General features: G+C 45.6%; 1 long non-coding RNA gene across 3 annotated transcripts; it reads right to left on the bottom strand.

Moving 5' to 3' along the window:
- Window positions 1-821: 821 nt before the first annotated feature.
- On the bottom strand, window positions 822-22,691 carry LOC140611361 (uncharacterized). Of its 3 annotated transcripts, none has more exons than XR_012012616.1 (5): window positions 22,408-22,691; window positions 9,427-9,655; window positions 8,693-8,841; window positions 5,555-5,611; window positions 822-1,035 (listed from the first exon to the last, which is right to left on the bottom strand). It is a non-coding gene; the product is annotated as an uncharacterized lncRNA (long non-coding RNA). The 3 variants fall into 3 exon arrangements; XR_012012617.1 differs by having other exon boundaries at window positions 9,427-9,667; window positions 22,408-22,686; XR_012012618.1 differs by having other exon boundaries at window positions 9,427-9,647; window positions 22,408-22,649.
- Window positions 22,692-24,459: the final 1,768 nt, after the last annotated feature.

Below are 24,459 nucleotides of genomic sequence, written 5' to 3'. Positions count from 1 at the left end.
CTCTCTCTCTCTCTGTGTCTATGAATAAATAGATAAAAATCTTAAAAAAAAAAAAAAAAGAAGAAGAAGAAGAACTCACACTATCTCTCACATCTGTTGTCCATTGAGTAAGGACCTCTTTTCCTCCCATAACCTAACCATGACAGCTATGATCGATGGGATTGCACTTCTAGAAATGCAGTACACCCACACTCTTTTCGTGTGATTGTACAACGGCCTCCCACTGTGGGTGGAGTATATTTCCCCAATTAACTGACACTAGGCTTGTTCAGATGACTTGCTTTGGCCAACGGAGGTTAGCAGATGTGAACAAAGGTTTTAAATATTCCTGTATGATTTAATTTAGCTCTTGCACTCCATTCATTCATCAGGAGAAGAGCATACCCCAGGGAGTTGCTTCCCCTGGAGAAGAGTAAACCCAGTCCTCAACTTGACACCAACTAAACCCAAATAATACACAACCTGAAGCAGAATCACCCAGCCTGTTCAAGGCTTTTGCCTATTTTGCTATTCATGTATCTGTCTTACAAGTTTGCAGGAATTCTTTATATATGCTGAATATGAGTCCTTTGAGACAAGTATATGCAATGCAGATACTTCTTCAAGCGCAGGACTTGACTTTGTGTTCTCTCAGTGGGCTCTTTTGTTGAAGAAAATTTCTTAATCTTGATGAAGTCTAACTTGTCAACATTTTATGGTTCATGTTTTTGGGGTTTAGTCCAGCTTCTTATTCAAGAAGAAACCATATGCCTTGTCACTGAAATTCACAAGTACGTTCAAATTTTAGTTTAATTAGCAAAATTTCAAAAACTTTAGAAGCATTTATTAATTTTTTAAAAAGATTTTATTTACTTATTCATGAGAGACACAGAAAGAAAGGCAGGGATACCGGCAGAGGGAGGAGAGGCAGGCTCTGTGCAAGAAGCCCAGTGCGGGACTTGATCCTGGAAATCTGGAATCCCATCTTGAGCCAAAGGCAGATGATCAACCTCTGAGCTACCCAGGCATCCCATAGAAGCATTTATTAATTTTTGCCTGCAAATGCAGAAGAAAGACATTTTCTGTTATTATTTTCTGTACTGAAAGACAATATGAGCCTACAAATCATGTTGATGTTGCCTTCCTAAAAGATTTTCAAAGGTAATGTGGGTCACATGCAGCTCTTGCCTTTCTCACTGTCTTCAGAACCTAATCATCATATAAGATGCAACTCCACTATAAGAACAAACTGTGATTCCCAAAAAAGCCTGTGTGCTTCTCTACATTTCCTAATACTCCTTGCATTTTTTAAAGATTTTATTTATTAATTTAGAGAGAGAGAGAGAGCAGGAGGAGGGGCAGAAAGAGAGGGAGAGAGAAGTTCAAGCAGACTCTATGTTGAGCACAGAGCCCAACATGGGGCTTAATCTCACAACCCTGAGACCATGACCTGAGCCAAAACCAAGAGTCAGATGCTTAACTGACTCAGCCACCTGGGTGCCCCTATCCCTTGCATTTTGATTAGGGTCAGATGAGTAGTTTCAACCAAAGAACTGTGAGCAAAAATGATGCATGCCATTTCCAGACAAAAGCAGTTAAGAACTGGTGTTTCTCCTCTACCCAATAACCTCAGAAACTATGCATTCCATTTGGTACAGCTATAAGATGGAAGATGGGGCTGCCCAACCTACCTCAGACTGCATGTGAGTGAGAAATAAACCTTTGTTGTGTAAAGGCACTGAGATTTCAGGAATTGCCTACTGTAGCAGCTGACATTGCTTAATCTGACTAATAGCCAAGGAACTCCCACTAATAGAAATTATCAAATCTCTGCAAGTGGGATTCATTTCCCAGCAGCTTCTGTGTCCTCAACTCAGTATTCAGGTTACCTTTGGTGAAGTTCTGCATCACTTAATTTCTTAGGTCAAATATTCCCAGAAGTAGAACTTGAGACAAGAATTCAGATGCAAATGATTTATTAAGAAGTACTCAGGGCACCTGGGTGGCACTGTCAGTTAAGTGCCAACTCCTGATTTTGGCTCAGGTCATGAACTCAGGGTCCTGAGATGGAGTCCCACATTCGGCTCCGAGGTGGACATAGAGCCTGCTTAAGATTCTCTCTTCTGGGATGCCTGGGTGGCTCAGTGATTGAGTGTCTGCCTTTGGCTCAGGTCGTGATCCAAGGGTCCTGGGATGGAGTCCTACATCGGGCTCCCCACTGGGAGCCTGTTCTCCCTCTGCCTGTGTCTCTGTTTCTCTCTCTGTATCTCATGAATAAATAAATAAAATCTTTAAAAACAAAAATTTTCTCCCTCTGCCCCTCCCTTTGCTCCCTGTGAAAAAGGAGGAGGAAAAGGAGAGAAAGGGAGGAGGAGGAAGAGGTGGAGAAGGAGGGATCCCTGGGTGGCCCAGCGGTTTGGCCCCTGCCTTTGGCCCAGGGCGCGATCCTGGAGACCCGGGATCGAATCCCACATCAGGCTCCCGGTGCATGGAACCTGCTTCTCCCTCTGCCTATGTCTCGGCCTCTCTCTCTCTCTCTCTCTCTCTCTGTGACTATCATAAATAAATAAAAATTAAAAAAAAAAAGGAGAAGGAGAAGAAGCAGCAGCACTCCCAGATAACCACGAAGGGAGGGTGGGGATCAGAACAGGCAAAGGGAGGGAGCAACACAAGTATTCAATGTCAAGTGCAGATCTGACCTCAGACTGATCCAGCAGAGAGTTCTAGGGCATAAATTACACCTCAGGCAAGGGAGCTTAGCTTTGGAACCCTGTATTCATCTGTTAGGGCTGCAATAACAAGGTACCATGTAATGAGACGGGGTGGGGAGGCTTAAACAACCAAAATGTATTTTCTCTCAGTTCCAGAGGCTGGAAGTCCATGATCAAGGTGCCAACTGGTTAGAAGTCTATCGAGGGTTCCTGTCTTGGGTTGTAATGGCTGCTTTCCCTCAGTATGCTCACATGACCTTTCCTCTGTACATGCATAAAGAGAGAGAGCTCTAATTTCTCTTTCTCTTCTTATAAGGACACCGATCCTATCTGACCAGGGTCTCATCTTTTTTTTTTTTTTTTGGGTCTCATCTTTAATACCTTATCATCTTAACTACCTCATAAAGGCCCTATCTCCAAATACTGTCACATTGGGGTTAAGGCTTCAACACATGAATTTTGCAGGAACACAAACACTCTGTCCATAACAGCCTCCTAAATCCAACAGCAATTGGCCACCTGGGATGCAGGTGCAAGGTGAGATATATACACTCCCAGGCACTTCTGGCCCTCCTATATGAACAAGTTGGCTCCAGGGCCCATGAGTGACCCTCTGAAGGTCACCAGTGTAAGCAAATAGCAGGTAAGCTTGAAGAAGCTGGGAGATGGGCACACAAAGCTGGGGTCAAATATTTCCTGCTACTCTGGAGTTGTATCAATAAGAAACACCTTTAAAAAATAATAATAAGAAACACCTTATAAATCTCTTTTAATGGGGGAAGTAAATTTTTTATTTTTTTAAAGAGCCTACATTCTTTTCTTACTAATTTCTTTTCTTTTCTTTTTTTTTTTTTTTAAGATTTTATTTATTTATTCATGAGAGACACAGTGAGAGAGAGAGGGGCAGAGACACAGGCCGAGGGAGAAGCAGGCTCCATGCCGGGAGCCTGACCCGGGACTCAATCCTGGGTCTCTAGGATCACGCCCCGGGTTACAGGCGGCGCTAAACCGCTGAGCTACCGGGCTGCCCGGAAGTAAATTTTTAAAGATTTTATTTATTTTTTTGTTTGAGAGAGGGTATGAGCACTAGCACAAGCGGGGCCAGGTGGAGGGGGAGATGAGAGGAGCAGAGGGAGAGGGAGAAGCAGACTCCCCACTGAGCATGGAGTGCAATGTGGGGCTCGATCCCAGAACCCTGAGATCATGACCTGAGCTGAAGGCAGCTGCTTAACAGACTGAGCCACTCAGGTGCCCCTGAGGAAAGTAAATTTTAATTATGTATCTGCAGATTGCTATCATTCCACCCCAGGCTGCAAAAGTCTTCTGCTAGAGTCAAAAATTTCCACAGAGTTAGTCTCTGATCTCTCACAGCCTGGCGATTTGACCAAAAAAGTTCTCTGGTTTTTCACAAAATCCATAATGGTGACCACAGGGCTTTGACGTCCCCCTCATTCAGATGGTCCCAAAGTCCTGCCAACACCTGGTTGATCTCTGGAAGTGAGCAAAAACATGAGAAAGTTCTACCCAAAGCCCAATCAAGCATTTGTCTTAAAAGCATTTGCCTTGAAAGCCAGCCAACTTCTGTACAATAAAAAAGAATCCGTTTTCTGCTTCTATTTCTTGACCAACCCCCATGAAGGAGCAGTGATTCAAGACTTGGGTTCTGTGGAAGTCGGTGGTTGGCACAGGGGCAATGAGACTCCTATCAGCAGGCTGGCAGTCTCTGACGATGGTGTGTGCCTACGGAGAGGCTGTGACTCAGGAGGGCAGGCAGCCCTCCATTATCCCCCAGAGCAGCCACGCCAGGTGTGGTGCCAAGTATGGCAGGTGCTCCTGAGCTGGAAGAAAATCTATGGTTTTCTTCCAGTTGAAGTTGTGTTTAGCAAAGAAATTGTTCAGGCTTTTACAGATATTGACAGCCTTGTCATTTTCCAAGTGGGGTCAGAAAAGGAAATTCTTGGATGGTGTCAGTGGGCACATAATGGGTGTACGTTTGCTCTTTGCACTCAGAAGTGTCTGCAGTGCTATCCAGCTGCATGCTGAGAGGGGAAATGGGGCGCTGCCAACGCCTCCTCGACCCACTTCAAAATATAAAAGAAACAGTTAGCAATTCTGAGCTGATAGCAAATGCAATTCTTTAGTTTTCTCACCTCACTTCAGATCACAAACCAACTCAATCATTTCTAGGACACATGGCTCTACTGGGGGTTCTGTTCTGGGTGTACAGGAGACATCAAGACAAAGTCTTGTATTGGGGCAGTGCCAACTCTTTGTAAGATGTTGCCTTTCCAAATTGTGTCTTCACACACACACACACACACACACACAGGTTCAGGTTGGATAGACTTAACATATTCAGTCTATTTTGAGAGTATCTTAATTTGAATTCTCCCAGAAGTCAACCCTGAGACCAGGATTTGATGATAAGTCAAGTGTTTAGGAAGCAGCCCACAGGACGCATCACTGGAGAATAGGGAAGTAAGATGGAGAAAGAAGGCACCCAGGAAAGGATGCATTGGCCAGAGATCTACCACGTGGGTAACTAGAAGGGATCACTCTCTGGGGAAGCCTGGGAGCCAGTGCAGAACATGCCCCTGAGAGTATGCCCACCTGAGGGGTGAGGGAGCTGGGGTATTGACCCACCACCTTCTGTCAGGCATTACTAAAAGGGGACTTTGATTCCCAGGCATTTCCAGCTGCCATAGTCCAGACAAAACATCCTCTGGCTGCAAGGGAAAGCTCCCCAGGAAAGAAAGCCAGGTCAGTACTCACTAGAATGTCAAGGAAAGGGGGAAATGCATGACCTCAAGCTTCTGAGGATGAGAATCTTGCCATAGAAGCCACGTGAAGCTTTTGTTACCTACCCATCAGTTGAATGAAGCATGTAAAACCGAAAGATTCCATGAATCAGGCAGGGTAAGCTACAGGAGAAAAAAAAAAATCCCCCCTTTTAAAATTGTGACACACATGCAAAAGATTTACCATCTGAACTCTTTTAGGTGTACGTTTCAATGGCATGAAGTACTTTCACATTCTTGTGCAACTATCAACACTGTCCATTTTCAGAACTCTTTTCATTGTGCAAAACTGAGACTCTATCACTATTCAACACTAACTCCCTGTCCCTTTCCTCCAGCCCCTGGCACCCACCGTTCTACTTCCTGTCTCTATGAATGTCACTCCTCTGGGGACCTCACAGAAGTGGGATCATGTAGTATTTGTCTTTCTTTGTCTGGCGTATTGTTTCACTCAGCACAATGTTGCCAAGGTTCACCCATGTTGTAGCAGGCGTCACGACTCATTTCTTTTTAAGACTGAATTAAATTCCACTGTGTGTGTACCCCACATATTGTTTATCCATTCCTCCACTGATGGACACATGGGTTGCTTCCACCTCTCAGCGATTAAGATTAACCCTGCTCTCAGCATTTTTTGGAGAAAAAACGAGACCCCTGCAGCTGGATTCTGAAGTCTACCACTGCCAAGGCCATGCTTCCCATGGGCTGCTCCCTACCAGTTACTGAGTGGAATAGGGACACTAAGGCAGGCCAGGTCCTGGGAGATACAGGACTCTTCTGGGACAGGAAAATGAACTCAAAGTCCTGGCCAGATCTCTCAGACCTACCCTGCCACCTAATTTGCTCCCATTCTACCTTCCCTCCTACCCCCCCCCCCCGCCCCCGCTTCACCCTCTTCCTGCTACACATTGCCCATGGCTCTCCCAGCCTCCGGCTTCATCCTCAATTCCCCACACCATCACCATCCCTAACAAATCTCTCACATGGTTAATTTTATCTTGACCTCGGCATCTTGGATGTCTCAGAACCACAGGGGAAACCATTTGCCAAACACTCTGCTGACTTCACATGAGCAAAATTCATCCTTCTGATGCCCTAAAACCCAGCTGTAATAGCAACTTCTGTTACCTTAATTAACACAGAAGGGTATCTACTGGAGGCCACTTCCCAAAATGTTAACTGCAAAGCCACAGTCCTAGGGTCATGATTCTGAGACTGGAAGCTGGACCAAAACTTCCCTTGAAACTCCCAAAGCTAGGCCCTGGGTATCAGAATTCTGCTAGAAAATAAAAATGGAAAACCAAGGTCTCACCAATCATCCTTATTAGTAATATAGTAGTAGTAAGCTGAAGCACTGAAAAGCTGGCCTCCAGCTCACAACACCTTCCAAACTTAGTGTGCTTCCAGTTGGTTGGACGCAATTCACCTCCAGCATTCTAGATGCAAGGGATACTTTGAGGTGCCATGTTTTGCTGTCCAGCCTCTGCATTACAGATATCTCAGAAGGACATTGGGATGGATGCTCGGTGCGAATCCACCTAACTGAACACTAGTAAAACCTTTAGGACACTTTCTGTTCTTTGACATTTTCCAACATGCACTGCGTTTTCTATAAACAAAAGTAGATGGCCCATAATCCTAATGACAGGTGTCTTAGTCTGGATCTCCTCAAGAGCAGCCGTGGAGATAAGTATCTCAGTGCAAGTAGTTTACTGGGGAGTAACTAGCAGGGTAAAGGAGTGGAGAAGCAAGATACAGAAGTGAAGTCAATAAAAGTTGTGATGATGAGCATGGTATTGGTTAGCTATTGCTGTATAACAGTTACCCGAAACTAGCGATTTAAAATAGCACACTTAGGGCAGCCCCAGTGGCTCAGCGGTTTAGCGCCACCTTCAGCCCAGGGCATGATCCTGGAGTCCTGGGGTCGAGTGCCACATCAGTCTCCCTGCATGGAGCCTGCTTCTCCCTCTGTCTGTGTCTCTGGCTCTCTCTCTGTCTCTGTGTCCCTCATGAATAAATAAATAAAATCTTAAAAAAAAACTATTAAAAAATAATAATAAAAAAATAAGGGATCCCTGGGTGGCGCAGCGGTTTGGCGCCTGCCTTTGGCCCAGGGTGCGATCCTGGAGACTCTGGATCGAATCCCACATCAGGCTCCCGGTGCATGGAGCCTGCTTCTCCCTCTGCCTATGTCTCTGCCTCTCTCTCTCTCTCTCTCTCTCTCTCTCTCTCTGTGACTATCATAAATAAATAAAAAATTAAAAAAAAAATAAAATAAAATAGCACACTTTAGGGGCACCTGGGTGGCTCAGTCGGTTAAGCATCTGACTCTTAGTTTCAGCTCAGCTCATGATCTCAGGGTCGCAGGATCAAGCCCCGCATTGGGCTCCTTGCTCAATGCAGAGTCTGCTTAGGATTCTCCCTCTCTCTCCCTTTGCCACCTCCTCTAAAATAAAATAAATAAACAATGACAAAAATAAAACACAATTTATTATCTAACAGTTTCTGAGGGTCACAAATCCAGGAATATCTTGGGTGGGCCCTCTGCATCAGGGTCTACAAAGATGTTGCACTATAATTGCAACCAAAGGTTTGATTGGCTGAGGATCCACTTCCAAGATCATGTAGTTGCTGGCCAGATTCAGTTCTTTGCAGGCTGTTAGACTGAGGACTTCGGTTCCCTCCTGGTTGTTGACTAGCATTGTCCTCAGTTCCTTGCCACATGGCTGTCCCCATCGTAGTGACTGTTTCATCAAAGCCACCAAGAGAGAGCCCACTAGTGAAGAGAGCCCACTAGTGAAGCCCATCTAGGTAGCATAACCACAGAACTGACATTCCATCACCTTTGCCCCAGCCTGTTGGTTAGAAGGCAGTATAACCAACCACCCTACAGGGAAGGGGATTGCATGAGATGTGAATACTAGGAGGCAGACACCTTTAGGGACCATCTTAGAGTCAATGTGCCCCAAGTACATTCCCCTCCCTTAGGAATGAGGGCTCAATCCTGTCAGGACACTCTGAAGGACTATGTAGTAGACCCCTCAGAACTGTCCCACTAAGAAGTAAGGAACATCTATCCCTCAACACCTGTCCCATATTGTTTGAGGGCCACTGGGAGGCATTAATTTTACAGCATTTCTGACTAGCCTCTGCTCTTAGTCATTTAGGTTGATATAACAAATTGCCATAAGCTGGGTGGCTTACAACAGGAGGTTAGAAGTCCAAGATCAGGGTGCCAGCATGATCCGGTCCTGGTGAGACCCTCTTCCAGATTGCAGACAGCGACTCCCTGCTCTGTCTCCACTTGGACTAATATAGTCAGAGCCGAAGGCAGTTGTTGGTGCAGAGGGGAGCTGTTGGTATAAAAGAGAGAGGTCTCAGGGGTTTCTTTCATAAGGGTACTAATCCCATTAAAGAGGGCTCTACTCTCATGACCTAATTACACCCCAAATTCTCACCTCCAAATGCCATCCCATTGGGGGTTAGGATTTTAACATATGAACTTCTACCCACACAGGCTGAGGACCATGGCCTGAATGTCCACGTCCCCCAACCCCAAAACCTGTGAAGACCTCATTTGGAAAAAGGATCTTTTAGGATGTAATTAAGGATCTCGAGATGAGATCATCCCAGATTTCAGGTAAACCCTAAATCCAATGATTGCCCTCCTGAGAAGAAGAAGTAACACACAGAGACATGTGCGGAGAAGAAAGCCACGTGATGACAGAGGCAGAGATTGGAATGACATGGCCATAAGCCGAGACATGCCAAGGATTTTTGGAAACCACCAGAGGCCAGGAGAGAGGCATGGGACGAGTTCTCCCTCAGAGTGTCCAGAAAGAACTAACATTGCCAACAACTTGATTTGGGACTTCTGAGTTCCAGAACTTAGTTTCTGTTTTTAAAGCCACTATTTCTGGTCCATTGTTACAACAAACCTAGGAAACTGATCCAGAGGGCTGAAGGCAGTTGTTGGTGTAAGAGGGAGCTGCTTGCAAGTGACCTCCAGGGTGGTCCAAGGTGGGAGGACACCAGTAACATCTGGTGGAACAGGATACAATTTTCTTTCTTTCTTTCTTTCTTTCTTTCTTTCTTTCTTTCTTTCTTTCTTTCTTTCTTTCTCTTTCTTTCTTTCTTTCTTTTCTTTCTTTCTTTCTTTCTTTCTTTCTTTCTTTCTTTCTTTCTTTCTGTAAAAAAAAGAAATCTCTGTAAAATTGTTGTAAGTGCAACAGAGAAATCACAAAGATGACAGCGCCTCATTCCCTCTGGAGAGCTGACATTGGCTGTATTTCTGGCTCTCCAGCACTTAGCCTTCTGCCTTCTTATCAGCACCCCTTTTTCCCTTTCAGTGGGGGCTGGGTGGGGGAATTCCCCTCTGAGAGTCATCTTCGCACAAGAGCTGTTCCAACACCAGCGTCTCCTCCTGGAGCAGGCATGGGATCCACGCTCGGCCAACCCCTGCTCCGGCTCATTGCTTTGACTCCAGGGTGAGTGGCCCAGGGTCATTTGGGAATGTCTGAAGGACAGAGATGGGGTAGCATGTGGCCAGAGCTGTTGTCCATGTGACCTGGGTTCTGAATCCTCTTGCTGGCCCCCAAGGAAGACTTGTCTAACACAGCCATGCTGAGGATAAACTTCCTACAAACATTTTATCCAGCCAGAATGTGCACCGGCATCCTGTGATAATACATACGTGACCAGGAGAAGGGATGCACTGGGCCCTGGCCAGGAGCTCCCCACCCGCTCCCCACAATGTCCAGTGTTAGCTGGGTACTAACAGAAAGAAAGGAACTCTGAACAGAGCTGTGCTCCCAGACCTGGGGAAACCCACTGTGCCCAGCTCCTGTTTCAGTGGCTGCTGTCTCCAGGCAACTGGGAAATTTGGGATAAATTTCTAGATACTGATATTGATACCACTTCTCAGCCCTTACCTTTCAATGTAGATTCTAAATTCCTGGGTCTGGACGCTCTGCCCATGCAAGTGTCTTCACTTGGGCTCCCCACAGAAGTAGACCCTGACCCAAGGACTCATGGGTAAATTGTTTACTTGGGAAGTGACTCCAGGAAATGCCAGTCCCAGATTGGGGATGGGAGACAGAAATGGAAAGGCAGTCCATACAAGTGCACTGATAAACCAGTTACCCCCACAGGCCACTGAGGCTCAGTTTTGCTGGGGAATGATGTGGGACTGCATAGTTCACACCCCTCAGAGCCAGGTGGGAACCTGAGCCGAGGGAGCTGGGGCATTGATTCACCAGCTGCTATTAGTCATTGGCTGAGGGCTGCTGATGGTGACAGGGGTGGGATATAGCTGTTTGTTCACAGGCACTTCCAGCCTTGGCAACTTTAAACAAGGCCCTTGGGCAAAAAGATGCAGACACCGGCAGCCAGGATTATCTACTGAGGGTTGCGGCCATGCACCATTATCATCGGCAGTGCACAATCCTCACTGTACCCACTAGACTCCCAGAGCTCCTTCGGTTTCTCTCCTTTCTCCAAGCCTGCATCTCCAGCTTCTGGTCAATTCTGAGCATCTCTGATATTATTTCTATATCACCCATCCTTTAAATTGAGACCCAGCGAGCCCATTACTGCAGCATGGAAACAAAAACCCTGACTGCTTTACCCTGCCAGCCCACATTTGGAGTGAAATAATCTGTAAATAACACAACTGGGCATTTAATTTATTTTCTCCCAAAGACAATTTTCAAAGTAACAAGAAATTTAAAGGAAAAAAATGTGTACCCAGGCTACTGGGACAGCCTGCATATTAATGTTCATAGTCCCTGATTAACTGCTGTCACCCTGATCCAGCCCCCACTATCTCCTGCCTGGTCCAGCACAGTCACCTTTCTGGGCTCTGGGCTCCCAGTACCACTCCTCCTGCCTCTTCCAGCCACAGCAGCCAGGGGGCGCTTGAGAGCACTTGAATTGGATCATGTCCTTCCTCTCCTCAGAACACTCCATGGCTCCCACCTCCTCAAAGCAAAAGCTAAAACCCTACCTACGCACCACAAAGCTCTGCACACTCTGCTTCCTCACATCCCCACCATCACCTCTCCTGCTGCTCCCCTCATCCACTCTGATCCAGCCATGCTGACCTCTTCACTGTTTCACAAACAAGATAGGCCCGATCCAGCCTTAGGGCCTTTGCACTTGCTGCTCCCTCTGCCTGAATGTTCTTTCCCAGAGATTCATGTGGCTTACTTCATCTCTTCAATGTCCGTGAAGCCATACCAAGCTACCCCACCTAAAATGCACAAACCCTGGTTTTTATTTTTTTTATTTTTTTATTTTTTATTTTTTTTATTTATGATAGTCACAGAGAGAGAGAGAGAGAGAGGCAGAGACACAGGCAGAGGGAGAAGCAGGCTCCATGCACCGGGAGCCCGATGTGGGATTCGATCCCGGGTCTCCAGGATCGCGCCCTGGGCCAAAGGCAGGCGCCAAACCGCTGCGCCACCCAGGGATCCCACAAACCCTGGTTTTTAAATGTGGGTTTTATTATCAGGTATGGTGAGGCCAACAGATCAGGAGATGACCACTACAAAAAAGATAGTTATTATTCTCAGTTCTCAGTTCCCACGAGGAGGGGGCACACGGTGCCATGCAGGGCCACCCAGGGAGCCCACCAGGGCCCGTCAGGAGGCAAAGAGAGCAAAGAGAGACATGGGTGGGAGACTTTACTATGGTTCCTGAAGAAAGGAACACATGAGGCAGGGTGGGCAGGATCAGAATTGACTAGTCTGAATAATTTCAGTAGGTTCTAGAGCATAAGAACTGTGTCTACTTGTCTGCCATTGGGCCCTAAGGCAGGTGGAGAGTGGCCCAGAGCATGAGAGCCAGTAAAAGAGATAGTTGGGATGTGGAATCTGGATTAGACCCCTTTACTAGCTCTAGGAATTGGCTAAACCTGTGAGGGACAGTGTTCCTAGGCTCAGCCAGGCCCCCAATGTCAGAGTATCAGAAACATGGTTCATCTAAACCTCTATCCCAGCACTGTCCAAGCCCCTTTCCTGCATCATTTTTCTCCATACCCATTAGCTGGCATACTGTATAGTTTAGTTCCTTATTATCTGAGTTCCTGACTGGGATCCTGGCTGGAACCCAGTCAAGGCAGGAACGTTTATCAGTTTCAGTCCCTGCTGGGAGACCAGAACCTAGAACAGCACTTACGACAATGAACTGAATGAATGAACTGATCCATATATTCTTTGAGTTATAGATTGACCACTCTTCAGCTGTTCAGAAGTTCAGAGCCTGCATAGAATTTTAGTGGCCTCACCGATTTGCCCCTGGAGCACTGTGTTTTTTTGCAACCCCAGCAGAGCGGGAAATCTCCCTGGCATTCAGAAAACAGTTTTGAGGGAAACCATGTCATGTGACCATCTACTTCCCAGACTTGAGTCATTCACAGGAGTGGGCATCTCTGGGCAGTGGGTAAGGCCCCTCATCCTGAGCCAGTGAAAGGGGATGCTTCTCCCTGGAGGTGACCCTTGGTCATATTTTTCCTTCACCCCCTCCTCTGTCCTAAAAATAGCCATGATACTAGGAGCAGTTGAGGCTGCATTGAGCTATTTTTAACAGATCCAGGAGTTGTGACCAGACTGGGCTTGGCTACAGCGAAGGGATGTCAGTGGGAGGTATCACCTCAGAGAGGTTTTTGAGCATCCCCTATAATGTGAAAGTTCCAATTTCTGACTTGATAGATGATGTAAATTGAAAGTTATCAGGAGGGTGCCTGGCTGGCTCAGTTGGAGGAGCATGGGACTCTTGATTTTGAGGCTGTGTGTTCAAGCTCCATGTGGGATATAGAGATTACTTAAATAAATAAAACTTTTAAAAAGAGAGAGTTATGAGGGAAGAAGCAGAGGAATGAGTAAAATGCATGCATTCATGCATTTGGTGTCAGACCTTGTTCTGGGCACTAACAAGAAGAGCTTAGAATATTTACTTGTGTCAGAAAGCAAGGAAGGGGCTCTCAAAAACTAAAGAATCGTGTCAAAAGAACACATGAACTAGATTGAAGGAAATTCCACTTGTCAAAATTTGGATAACATTCTACTCTGTTAGTTAAAAACCTTACTTAAATGCAATTTCTTTCAGCTCTAATCAGAGCGACTAAATAATGGACTGTTTCACACAACAAGAAAAATAGCTAATACCAGGGATCTTTTAAGATTTTATTTATTTATTTATTTATTTATTTATTTATTTATTTATTTGACACAAACACAGAGAGAACACAAGTAGCCAGAGTGGCAGGCAGAGGGAAAGAGAGAAGTAAACTTTCCTGGAGCAGGGAGCATGACGCAGCCTTGATCCCAGGACCCTGGGATCATGATCTGAGCCAAAGGCAGATGCTTAATTCACTGAGCCACCCAGGCACTCCCTAGGGATTTATGAAAAGCAAAATGGTGCATCATTTCCTCTGGGATAGTCATGATTAACCACACATTAATCAAAACATGGAGCACAGCACCCTAAAAAAGTATTCTATTGCCAGGCAGTGTAATTTCTGATTGACTTACTCCACTTTGGAATAGTAAGGGATGATGATTTCTGGGTCCTTTCTATGTACCAGACATTGTTCTAGGTACTTTGGGTAGAGTATCTCACTTGATCTTAGCCACAGCCCAGCAAGGCAGATACCAATCACCAGCGTCTCACAGAAGAAGCAACTGAGCCTTCAGACCCTTCAAAGCACATCTGAGCAAAGACACAGGAGGAGGAGAAGGAGGGAGAAGGAAGGCTTCTACTAGTAATCATTTCCCCTTTCATTATGTGAATAAGTTTACCAATTAGAATTTAATTCTGCTGCATAGATTAGAAAACTCAAACAGTGGCTAAACAAGAAAGAGGCAGGCTTTTCTCTCACGTAGGTTTGCAGCAGTAGGCAGCTCACAGCTGGTAGAGCAGCTCCACAGTTAACCAAGGACCTAAAGGTCTTTTAACTTTCTGCTCTCTCATGCTGGGCTTCCACCTCAAGAATGTGTCTCATAGCTACAAAATGGATGCTACAGCTCCAGCCATCACACCCATGTTGTGGCACTATTAAGAGGAAGAGGGCTAGGGCACATCTCCCAACTGAGGCATCACCTTTAAAGACTTGCTAGAAGCCCCTCTCAATAGCTTCCATTTATATTTCATGGGGCCGCTGCTATCTGCATTAAAGGTTAGGAAATGTAGATTTTAGTTAAGTTTTTGTTTCTTGTTTTTGGTTTGTTTTGTTTTTTTAGCGGAGCACCTTGTCATCCCCAACAAATGCCTGCGTAGGGTGAGAGGGTTTCTGCTGAAAAGAGGATGGATACTGTGGATGTAGTAAGCAAGTAGTCTCTGCACACTACACACGCTGCATTTTCTTTCTGGCTTTTACTTCTTGCAGAGATTCTATCCCATGCCCCCTGTCCTTACCCCTCAGTGCACACCAGCCTGTCTTCCAACTGCCCTAGTTGGGGGCTTTTGTTTGTTGCTGAATCCTGCTTTCCCACAGAGGCCATGGAATTAATGCCCCCAGGGTGCAGCTCTCCAGCAGGAACTGATGGAGTTGGTGGATAAATACCCCAGCTCTCTCGCACTTCAGTGGGGACAGCTTGGAGGCACCCAGTGCCCTATGCCCATTCCCAGCAGGAGAAAGCTTCAGTTGCTCTAGGGGAAATTCTTTGAAACACACCCTTCACTATCTTCCTCTCCTTCACCCCAAATAAACTACTTGACCTCAAATCCCTGTCTTGGAATCTGCTTTAGGAGGAACTCAAGCTGGGGGGTGGGGGGGGTGGAGAACAAAAAAATGTAAAAATAAAAACATCCACAACCTCATTACGCTTCTTCTACACTTACTAGTTCAACTTCTTTTCAGACAAACTTTCTTCCAGGCGCTGCATTCAGCGTGCTCTGTTTGTTTTTGTGGTGCTAGTGGTGAGATGTGGCTCTTGTGATTAAATCATTGCAGAAAAGGACAAGTTCAGGGCGCCTGGATGGCTCAGTCAGTTAAGCATCTGCCTTGGCCTCAGGTCAGGATCCCAGGGTCTGGGATCAGCATCAGGCTCCCTGCTCAGCAGAGAGTCTACTTCTCCCTCCCTCTGCTCCTGTGCTCACTTTCTCTCTCTCTGTCTCTCCCTCTCAAATAAATAAATAAATTCTTTACAAAAAAAAAAAAAAAAAAAAAAAGGACACACTCCAGAACCAAACCGCCTACATTTTTAACTTTTTGATTTTGAAATAATCACAGATGCCCAGGAAGTTGCAAAGAAAAGTACAGGGAGGTTCCCTGTGCACCCTTTACCCAGCCTCTCCCAAGAGTAACATCTTGCATAACTATAATACAACATCAAACCAGAAATTGGCATCATTGGTACCTCTACAATTGGTGAAGCTTATTCTGATCTCATCAGTTACCTACGCATTCATGAATGTGTATGACTGTGTGTGTGTGTGTGTGTGTGTGTGTGTGTGTGTGTATCTGGGGTATGTGTAGCTCTATACAATTTTGTCATGCACAGCTTTGTGTAACCACCAGTACAATTAAGATACTTAACTGTACCATCACTATAAGACTCTGTCTTGCTACTCTCAAGCCACTAATCAGTCCTCCATCTCTGTAATTATATCACAAATGTTATATAAATGGAATCACACAATATATATCCCTCTGTGATTGGCTTTTTTCACTCCACATAATTTCCTTGCCTGGCTGAGCCCAGTCAACCACAGCATCTCAAGGAATAACAATCGTGATTGCTCTGAGTCAGTAAGTTTGAGGACAGTTTCTTACTCAGCTGTAGATAACTGTAACAGGTCATATAGGAGAGAAGCAAACTTTTGCTGTTTTCAAGCCCCTAATACTCAGCCTATCATGACTGACTTGTCCTCACTGTGTTTATCCTGTGTTTCAAATATCTAAGCAGAACACCGTCCTCAAACAAATGTGACTTACTTGGTCTTGTGAAAGTCGCAGGGCTTGCCTGCTATGGAAAGTCAAGAGCAGTGGCATCTCTAGATGTCTGCTTTTCAAAAAAGGAAAGGGCTCTTTCCCTTTTTATTACCCTGGAGGTATCCAAACACAATTCCCTTGCCATATTAAAGATACTAAAAGGCAGGTCCCTCTTTTCTCTAATAGAAAGAATAAGCCATATTTGATGCTCACCCCTATGTTCTCATACATTTCCCAGACTCCCTTGCCGTTGGAACTGGCCCAATGTGACTCATTCTAGCCAATAGATTATCAGTACCGGGTGGAGGCAGTAAAGAGCAGATGCACCTGTCGGGATGTGGCTAGGTGAGCCACGTGGGAGGTGGTGCTGGTGCACAGGGGAGGAAGGTTGGCTCTCTGAGTCACTGCTTGAAGGTGAGCCCTGCTAACCAGCTTTACAGAAATGGGTCCTGGGGGAAACTACTGAAGTTTCCAGTTTGTTTGTTATGGCCACTGAGTGGAGCCTTTGGCTGACTCTTGAGTCTACTTTCTGGACCAAGGAAGAATTCTTGAGGACATTTTGGAGACATTATATTTCATTTTCCACAGCTACAGCTTGTATAATTCATTCTGCAAGAAAAACTCACAGAACTTAGTGAAGAACCAAGATCAGTGGGCAGCAGTTTGCTGATCCCATTTGTTTCCATGAGAGAGTCATTTATTTCCATGGAAAGTCATTTATTACACAGTGACCACCGAGGGATCTCTTTATTTTATTTTTTTATATTTCTTTTTTATTGAAGTATAAATTGACACATAATATTATATTATTTTCAGGTGTACAACATAGTGACTCAATACCTATATATATTATGAAATGATCACCACTAAACATAAATTTACCATCTGTCACCATTCAACATTTTTATATTATTGACTGTATTTCCTATGTTATATGCCACATCCCCATGTGTTATTTCTTTTTTTTACATTATTTATTTATTTATTTATTTATTTATTTATTTATTTTAAGGTTTTTATTTATTTATCCATGAGAGACACAGAGAGAGAGAGGCAGAGACACAGGCAGAAGGGAGAAGCAGGCTCCATGCAGGGAGCCCAACATGGGACTCGATCCCGGGACTCCAGGATCACACCCTGGGCTGAAGGCGGTGCTAAACCGCTGAGCCACCGGGGCTGCCCTACATTTTTTATTTAAACTCAATTTGCCAACATATAGTATAACACCCAGTGCTCATCCCATCAAGTGCCCTCCTCACTGCCCATCACCCAGTCCCTCCAACCCCCACCTACCTCCCCTTCCACAACCCTTTGTTTCCCAGAGTTAGGAGTCTCTCATGGTTTGTCTCCCGCTCTAATTTTTCCCCAAGGAATCTCTTTATTTTTTTTTTTAAAGGGGGATATAGCTAAGAGCCTCTCGTAGGAGTGATACACATAAGTCACTTTGCTATTCTGGGCCTCAGTTTCCCCATTTGAAAGGCTAGATGGAAAAATCTCTGCAATCCATTCTTTCATCAAAAAAAAAAAAATCTCTTGATCGTAATTTCTGTCTGGATAATTTGGGACAGGAGAGCAGAAAGGAAACTTGGGGATAATTTCCCCTCACGTAGCAATCCCTGAAGATCAGGAAAAGGTTATAGTGTGAATGGGAGCAAGGATTCTAAAAAATCTCTCCACTCCTAGGGAACCTGCTGTCCTAAATTTAAACTTGGCAGAGGTATTGGCAACACCCTCAAGCCTCTTTCTGCCAACAAACTCACTGAAATTAATAAATGGCCTGTTTGCTTATGTTTGGTCAGTCCTCAGTACAGGGAATGGTTCCGTGCACATAACTGATTACATCCAAATTTACTTCGAGCCTTTGCTCTCCTGTCTGCTGTTGTGTCCTCAGTTTGAAGGGTCACATTCATCAAATTAGAATAGGAGAGGTTGTCAGGCAAACATTTCATGTAAATGCCTAAGTGCCTGGGGCAGAATAAGAAAGAAAGAAAAAACTTTTGCAAAAGAAAAATAATTATAATAACAGCTCAGGCACAGTCCTAAAGTTCTCCATATATTAAATTTAGTAACATTGGACTTCGTTTTAACTGCCTGGTTTTCTCTGAGTACATTTCATTTGCCCAAACCATTCCAATAAATTTGTGGTGCATAAAAATGCAGCTATTATACTAAAGTGTAAAATGTGAACAGCAGTGATCTAAAATAATCCAAACACATGCTACACTCTGGTCTGAGCTTCCATCATACCCCCACCCCCTGGGGCTGGTGCCTTGTTTCTGCCCAGATCTCCTGGCTCCTACACTGGACTCCCTAGTCTGCTCCCCATGCAGCAGCCAGAAGATGCTGTGAGCACCTGAGTCAAGTCACATCCTTCTCTTGTTCAGAATTTTCCATAGCTCCCACTTCACTTGGGGTAAAGGCTAACGTCCTTCCCATGGTTCACAAGGTCCTACACCATCTCCCCCATCATCATCCTGCCCTAATCACCTCCTTCTCCCCAGGCTCATTCCACAGCCATAGTGGCCTCACTGTTGCTCAAACCTGCCAGGCACGGTCCTGCCTCAGCGCTTTTGCCCTTGCTATTCCCGCTACCTAGAAAGCTCTTCCTCCCAGCTTCCTCCCTCACCAACATCAAGTTTACTCAGGTCTCACATTCTCACTGAAGTCCACCCTGACCACCCCATTTGAAGCTGCAACCTACTCCCCACAAACACCCTGACCCCTTTACCCAGTTTTATTTTTATTATTTATTTATTTATTTTATTTACCCAGTTTTAGATTCTTTTTCTCATAGCACTTGCCACATTTTTAAAATACTTATACTTACTGTAATCCATCCCTTCTCATTCAGATTGAAGCCCCATGAGGCTAGGAGCTTTGTTTATTCACCCCCTGTATCTCAGGCCCCTAAGAGGCACACAGCAGTTGAAGGAATGAATGAACAAATGAATTAAAGACCTGCTTTAGAATATCTAACTTTGGAATCTCTCAAAATTGGCTGTTTTACTTTTGAATAGGTTTCCATTTCTTTTTTACTCTCTGCTGTATCCTGTTTGAGCTCAAACCCCATTCCTCTGTGCTCTAGAATTCTCTCCATCCTCAGACCTCACTCTCCAACCTTCTTATTTTTACTAAACCTGAACCTCATGGAATAGCATTCACACCGGGGCCTTCCTGGGGGCAAGTTTCATACAATCAGAGACCAGGATTTCTCAGCCTTGGCACAGATCCTTCCAGATCATTCTCTGCAGCAGGGGCCAGCCTGTGCATTATAGGATGTTCACAGCATCCCTGGCCTCTACTCTACACAGGAGGGCCAGTACCTCCTCCTGTGCCCCCATTCCTGGCAATTAAAAATGTCTCAAGGGGCGCCTGGGTGGCTCAGTTGGTTAAGCATCTGCCTTGGTTCAAGTCATGATTTCGGGGTCCTGGGATTGAGTCCCCTGCTCAGCAGGGAGCCTTCTCCCTCTGCCGGCCACTCCCCCTGCTTGTGCTTACTCTTAGCACCCTCTCTCTCTATCTGACAAATAAATAAATCTTTTAAAAATAAAAATAATATGAAAACGTCTCTGGACTTTGCCCAATGTCCCCAGGAGGAAAGCCAATCCAGGTTGAGAACAAATGAGTGAAATGTCCCTCCCAATAACCCCCATCCCAGTAAGGGAGTCCCTTAGGACTCTTTGGAGTCATAGCTAAACTAGCACTATCTTCATTTATACCCATTTCAGACAAAAGCCAAGAGTGCGCAGGAGCGAACAAGCCTCCACCCATGCCCAGAAGCCAGCACAGCACCACTCCTATGACATTCCTGCCAGAAATACATAAATTAAGAGGAAACATCAGACAAACCCAAACCGAGGGGCATTCTACAAAATACTGATCTTCACTGTTCAAGAGATCATCCGAGGCCAAAAGTGGTGAAAAGGACCCAACACCTACATGTGACACATGACCCTGATTGTTGGGACCACTGTTGAAATGGGAATGAGTCTGGGCTTTTGATGGTCATACTGGTGCACACTTGCCCTCCTGATTTTTTTTTAAGATTTTATTTATTTATTCATGAGAGACACAGAGAGAGAGTGAGAGCGAGAGAGAGGCAGAGACACAGGCAGAGGGAGAAGCAGGCTCCATGCAGGGAGCCCGATGTGGGACTTGATCCCAGGTCTCCAGGATCAGGCCCTGGACTGAAGGCGGTGCTAAACCGCTGAGCCACCCGGGCTGCCCACCCTCCTGATTTTGATAGTCATGCAATGGTTTTGCAGGACAGTGTTCTTGGATGTCAAAACCCAGCCTGCAGTGTTACACAGTAACAGGCATTGTGTCTGCAGTGAGCTCTCAAATAGCTCTAAAGTGCTGGCCATTGGGACTGCTGGTGAAGGGAGTGTTTGCTCTGTGTGCTTTTTCTGCAACCCTTACAGATGTTACACACTTTACCTTTTTAAAAAAAATCACCCAGTCATGGGGCACCTGGGTGGCTCAGTCAGTTAAACATCTGCCTTGAGCTCAGGTCATGATCCCAGGGTCCTGGAATCAAGCCCCACATCGGGTTCCTTGCTCAGGAGGGAGCTTGCTTCTCCTTCTCCCTCTGCCACTCCCCTGCTTGTGCTCTCTCTCTGAGCCAAATAAATAAATAAAATCTTTTTTAAAAAACCACCCAGGCACTTGGCAAAATTTGAATATGGGCTATTAGATAATAGAATTAAATCAATAATAAATTTCCTGGGGATGATTGGGTGGCTCAGTCGGTTAAGCATCCAACTCATGATTTCAGCTCAGGTCTTGATCTCAGGGTCATGAGCTCGAGCCCTGTTGTTGGCCCCATGCTCAGCACAGAGTCTGCTTGAGATTCTCTCTCTCTGCCCCTCCCTGCTGCCCTGTCTCTTTCTCTCTCTGAAATGAATACTTTTCTTTTTATTCTAAATTTCCTGAAGTTGATAGTTATATTGTGGTTACGTAAGAGAATGTCCTTGTCCTTAGGAGATGTATGGTAAAGTATTTGGGAACAGAGGGTCAGGGTGTCTGTAGCTCTCAAAGGGCCCAGGAAAATAATAATCATCATCACAATAATAATTAGTAGTAGTAGTGTTATATTTGTGTATATGGACATACATATATGTATGAGTAGAGAGAGAGGGGAAGAGAGACAGAAACAAAGAGACAGTGAGATGGCCAGAGACAGAGAGAGATGACCCCAGCATGAGAAATATTAACAACTGGGGACTCTAGGCAAAGGTTTGTGGGTATTTCTTGTACTGTTCTTGTCATTTTCCTATGGATCTAAACATATTAAAAATAAAATACTTGAGGGGCACCTGGGTGGCTCAGTGGTTGAGTGTCTGCCTTTGGCTCAGGTTGTGATCCCTGGATCCTCGGATGGGGTCCTGCATCAGGCTCCCTGCAGAGAGCCTGCTTCTCCCCCTGCCTCCTCTCTCTGTGTGTCTCTCATGAATGAATGGATAAAATATTCTTTAAAAAGCCCAACTTATTAGAGCCTAATAAAGAAAATAAAGGGGGATCCCTGGGTGGCTCAGCAGTTTAGTGCCGCCGTCAGCCCAGGGTGTGATCCTGGAGACCCAGGATCAAATCCCATGTTGGGCTCCCTGCATGGAGCCTGTTTCTACCTCTGCCTGTGTCTCTGCCTCTCTCTCTTTCTCTCTCTCTCTCTCTTTCTGTGTGTGTGTGTCTCATGAATAAATAAATAAAATCTTTTTTACAAAAAAGCAAAGAGGGATCCCTGGGTGGCGCAGTGGTTTGGCGCCTGCCTTTGGCCCAGGGCGTGATCCTGGAGACCCGGGATCGAGTCCCACGTCGGGCTCCTGGTGCATGGAGCCTGCTTCTCCCTCTGCCTATGTCTCTGCCTCTCTCTCTGTGTGACTATCATAAATAAATAAAAATTAAAAAAAAAAAAAAAGCAAAGAAAGAAAAATTTGAGACTCTTAGAAAATATTTGGTTACTGCTACACATGAGCCATGGACGACCCACCTGTTTCATCTCTACCTGCAAGCATCTATTCCACAACTGTTGTGTGCTCCAGAACAGAGAGCTGTCTTCCTCCTCTGAAAGCAGGAACTCCTTCAAGATTTGCATAAGACACTTTGGAGCCAGGGAACCTTAGCACAGACGTGAATCTTGGAACGTGGGCTGTTCAAATATTTTGAAGCTGGCGAGAAAAAAATTGAAGTAAAACAGGATGTCCACGCGGAGGCATCTGCAAGACAAAACAGGGGCCCTGGACAACACCCGTGACAAGTGGAAACTTCTCTGCTCCAGTGAGAACAGATTGAGTGGAGGGAGTGGATGGGTTGGGAAGCAATGCTGCCAACATCCCAAAATAGAGCTGTTCAGAGTGCCCTTTCACAGCACGCCAGACAAATGCCGGGTGGGGACTGTGACATCCCAGAGTGATTGAATGTCAAGTGGAGACAGAAAATGAGAGGGAGCAGAAGCTATGCAAGAAAACATACCCTTTCCTCTCTTCTCATATCTGGGTCAAAACACCCAGCTGGGGGATCAAGCCATTTTTCTCAGCTGTCTGCGAAGCTCCAGCACCTGATCCAAGTCTATCAGGGCGCCAAAGGCAGTCGGGCTTCCTATTATTAATTGATTTGTTTGGTATACATTTGTAGAGTGCTTATGCTCTGGGTGTTATGCTAAGTTTTGGAAAACACAGTGGCTTCTCCTGGTTCCTGTCCAGCGAGGGAAAAGAACTAGTGACCAATGCAGTAGATTGAATTGTTGGTCTCATTTCTTCATCCCTCCCCCTGACCCACACCCTGCATCACAGGCTTTTGTTGTCAACCACTAGAGGCAGAGGCCCTGTCCCTTGTGTTTTCATATATAGCACATTTAGACTAGGCTTAGGGGTGTCTGGGTGGCTCAGTTGGTTAAGTGTCTCCCTTGGGCTAATGCATGATCTCAGGGTCCTGGAATCGAGCAGGGGGCCTGCTTCTCCCTCACCCTCTGCCCCTCTCCCCTGCTCACAGGTGAGCTCGCCCTCTCTCTCAAATAAAAGAAATTAAAAACCTTAAAAAAAAAAGAAAAGAAAAAGAGGAAGCTTAACATATATTAAGTCCAATAGATCAGAAGATGATTCCCATTAACAAGATGGTTTATTACCCAAAGTTTCCAAGAAGAGAGGGCATGCCTGCTATGCAGGGCCACCCACGGGGGAAGCACCAGGGCCAGCCAGGAGGCAGAGGGATGGAAAGTATGGGCAGGAGCCTCTCTTGTGGTCTCTCTGGGAAGCACCAGGTGAGGCAGAGAAAGCAGGTTGGGGATTGGCAGGTTTAAATAATTTCAGCAGGCTGTGGGGCATCCAGGCTGCCCCTATTGGTCTGATACCTGGTCCTGGGGTGATTAGGGCAGGCGATCAGGGACCCAGAGTGTGAGAACCCAACAGAGGAGGGGGCTAAGATGTGGGTCTGGGTGGGTTGTTGGTTTGCATATGAAAGGTGCACTTGGGTGCAAGTTGTTTACTATCTCCAGGAATTGGCTAAGCCTGGGAGGGGCAGTCCTTCCCTGGTCAGCAAGGCACCAAATGTCTGAGGATCACCATACAGAAAATAAAAGACATGTTTTTGTTTTTAAGATTTTATCTATTTATTTGAGAGAGAGGGCATGAGCAGGGGAAGGGGCAGAGGGAGAAGCAGACTCCCCACTCAGCAGGGAGCTCTATGGGACTTGGGGCTGTATTCCAGGACCCTGGGATCATGACCTGAGTCGAAGGCTTAACCAACTGAGCCACCCAGGCGCCCCTAGAAGACCTGGCTAATATGCCCTGAAATTGGGCCACATGACCAGCTTTGGTCAATGAAATGTAGTAAAAGAATCCCTGTGTCACTTTTAGCTTACACCTCTAGACAGGAGTTTCCACCTGCCCTCTTGTTTCCATCATCATCTTGGGGAGACCTCTGCCCCCCAAGCCATGGCTACTCTTTGGCCTACAACCCAGAATAGACACAGGCAGAGTAGATACAAACCCAATTGTGGAGAGAAGCTTAAGCATGGATCCAGACCAGCCCTTGGCCCCCCAAC

This window comes from Canis lupus, chromosome 19 (genome assembly GCF_048164855.1).
Source record: "Canis lupus baileyi chromosome 19, mCanLup2.hap1, whole genome shotgun sequence".
NCBI classification, from domain to species: Eukaryota; Metazoa; Chordata; class Mammalia; order Carnivora; family Canidae; genus Canis; species Canis lupus.
Note: the sequence above shows the minus strand (reverse complement) of the source record. Positions and strands in the feature narration are given on the sequence as shown.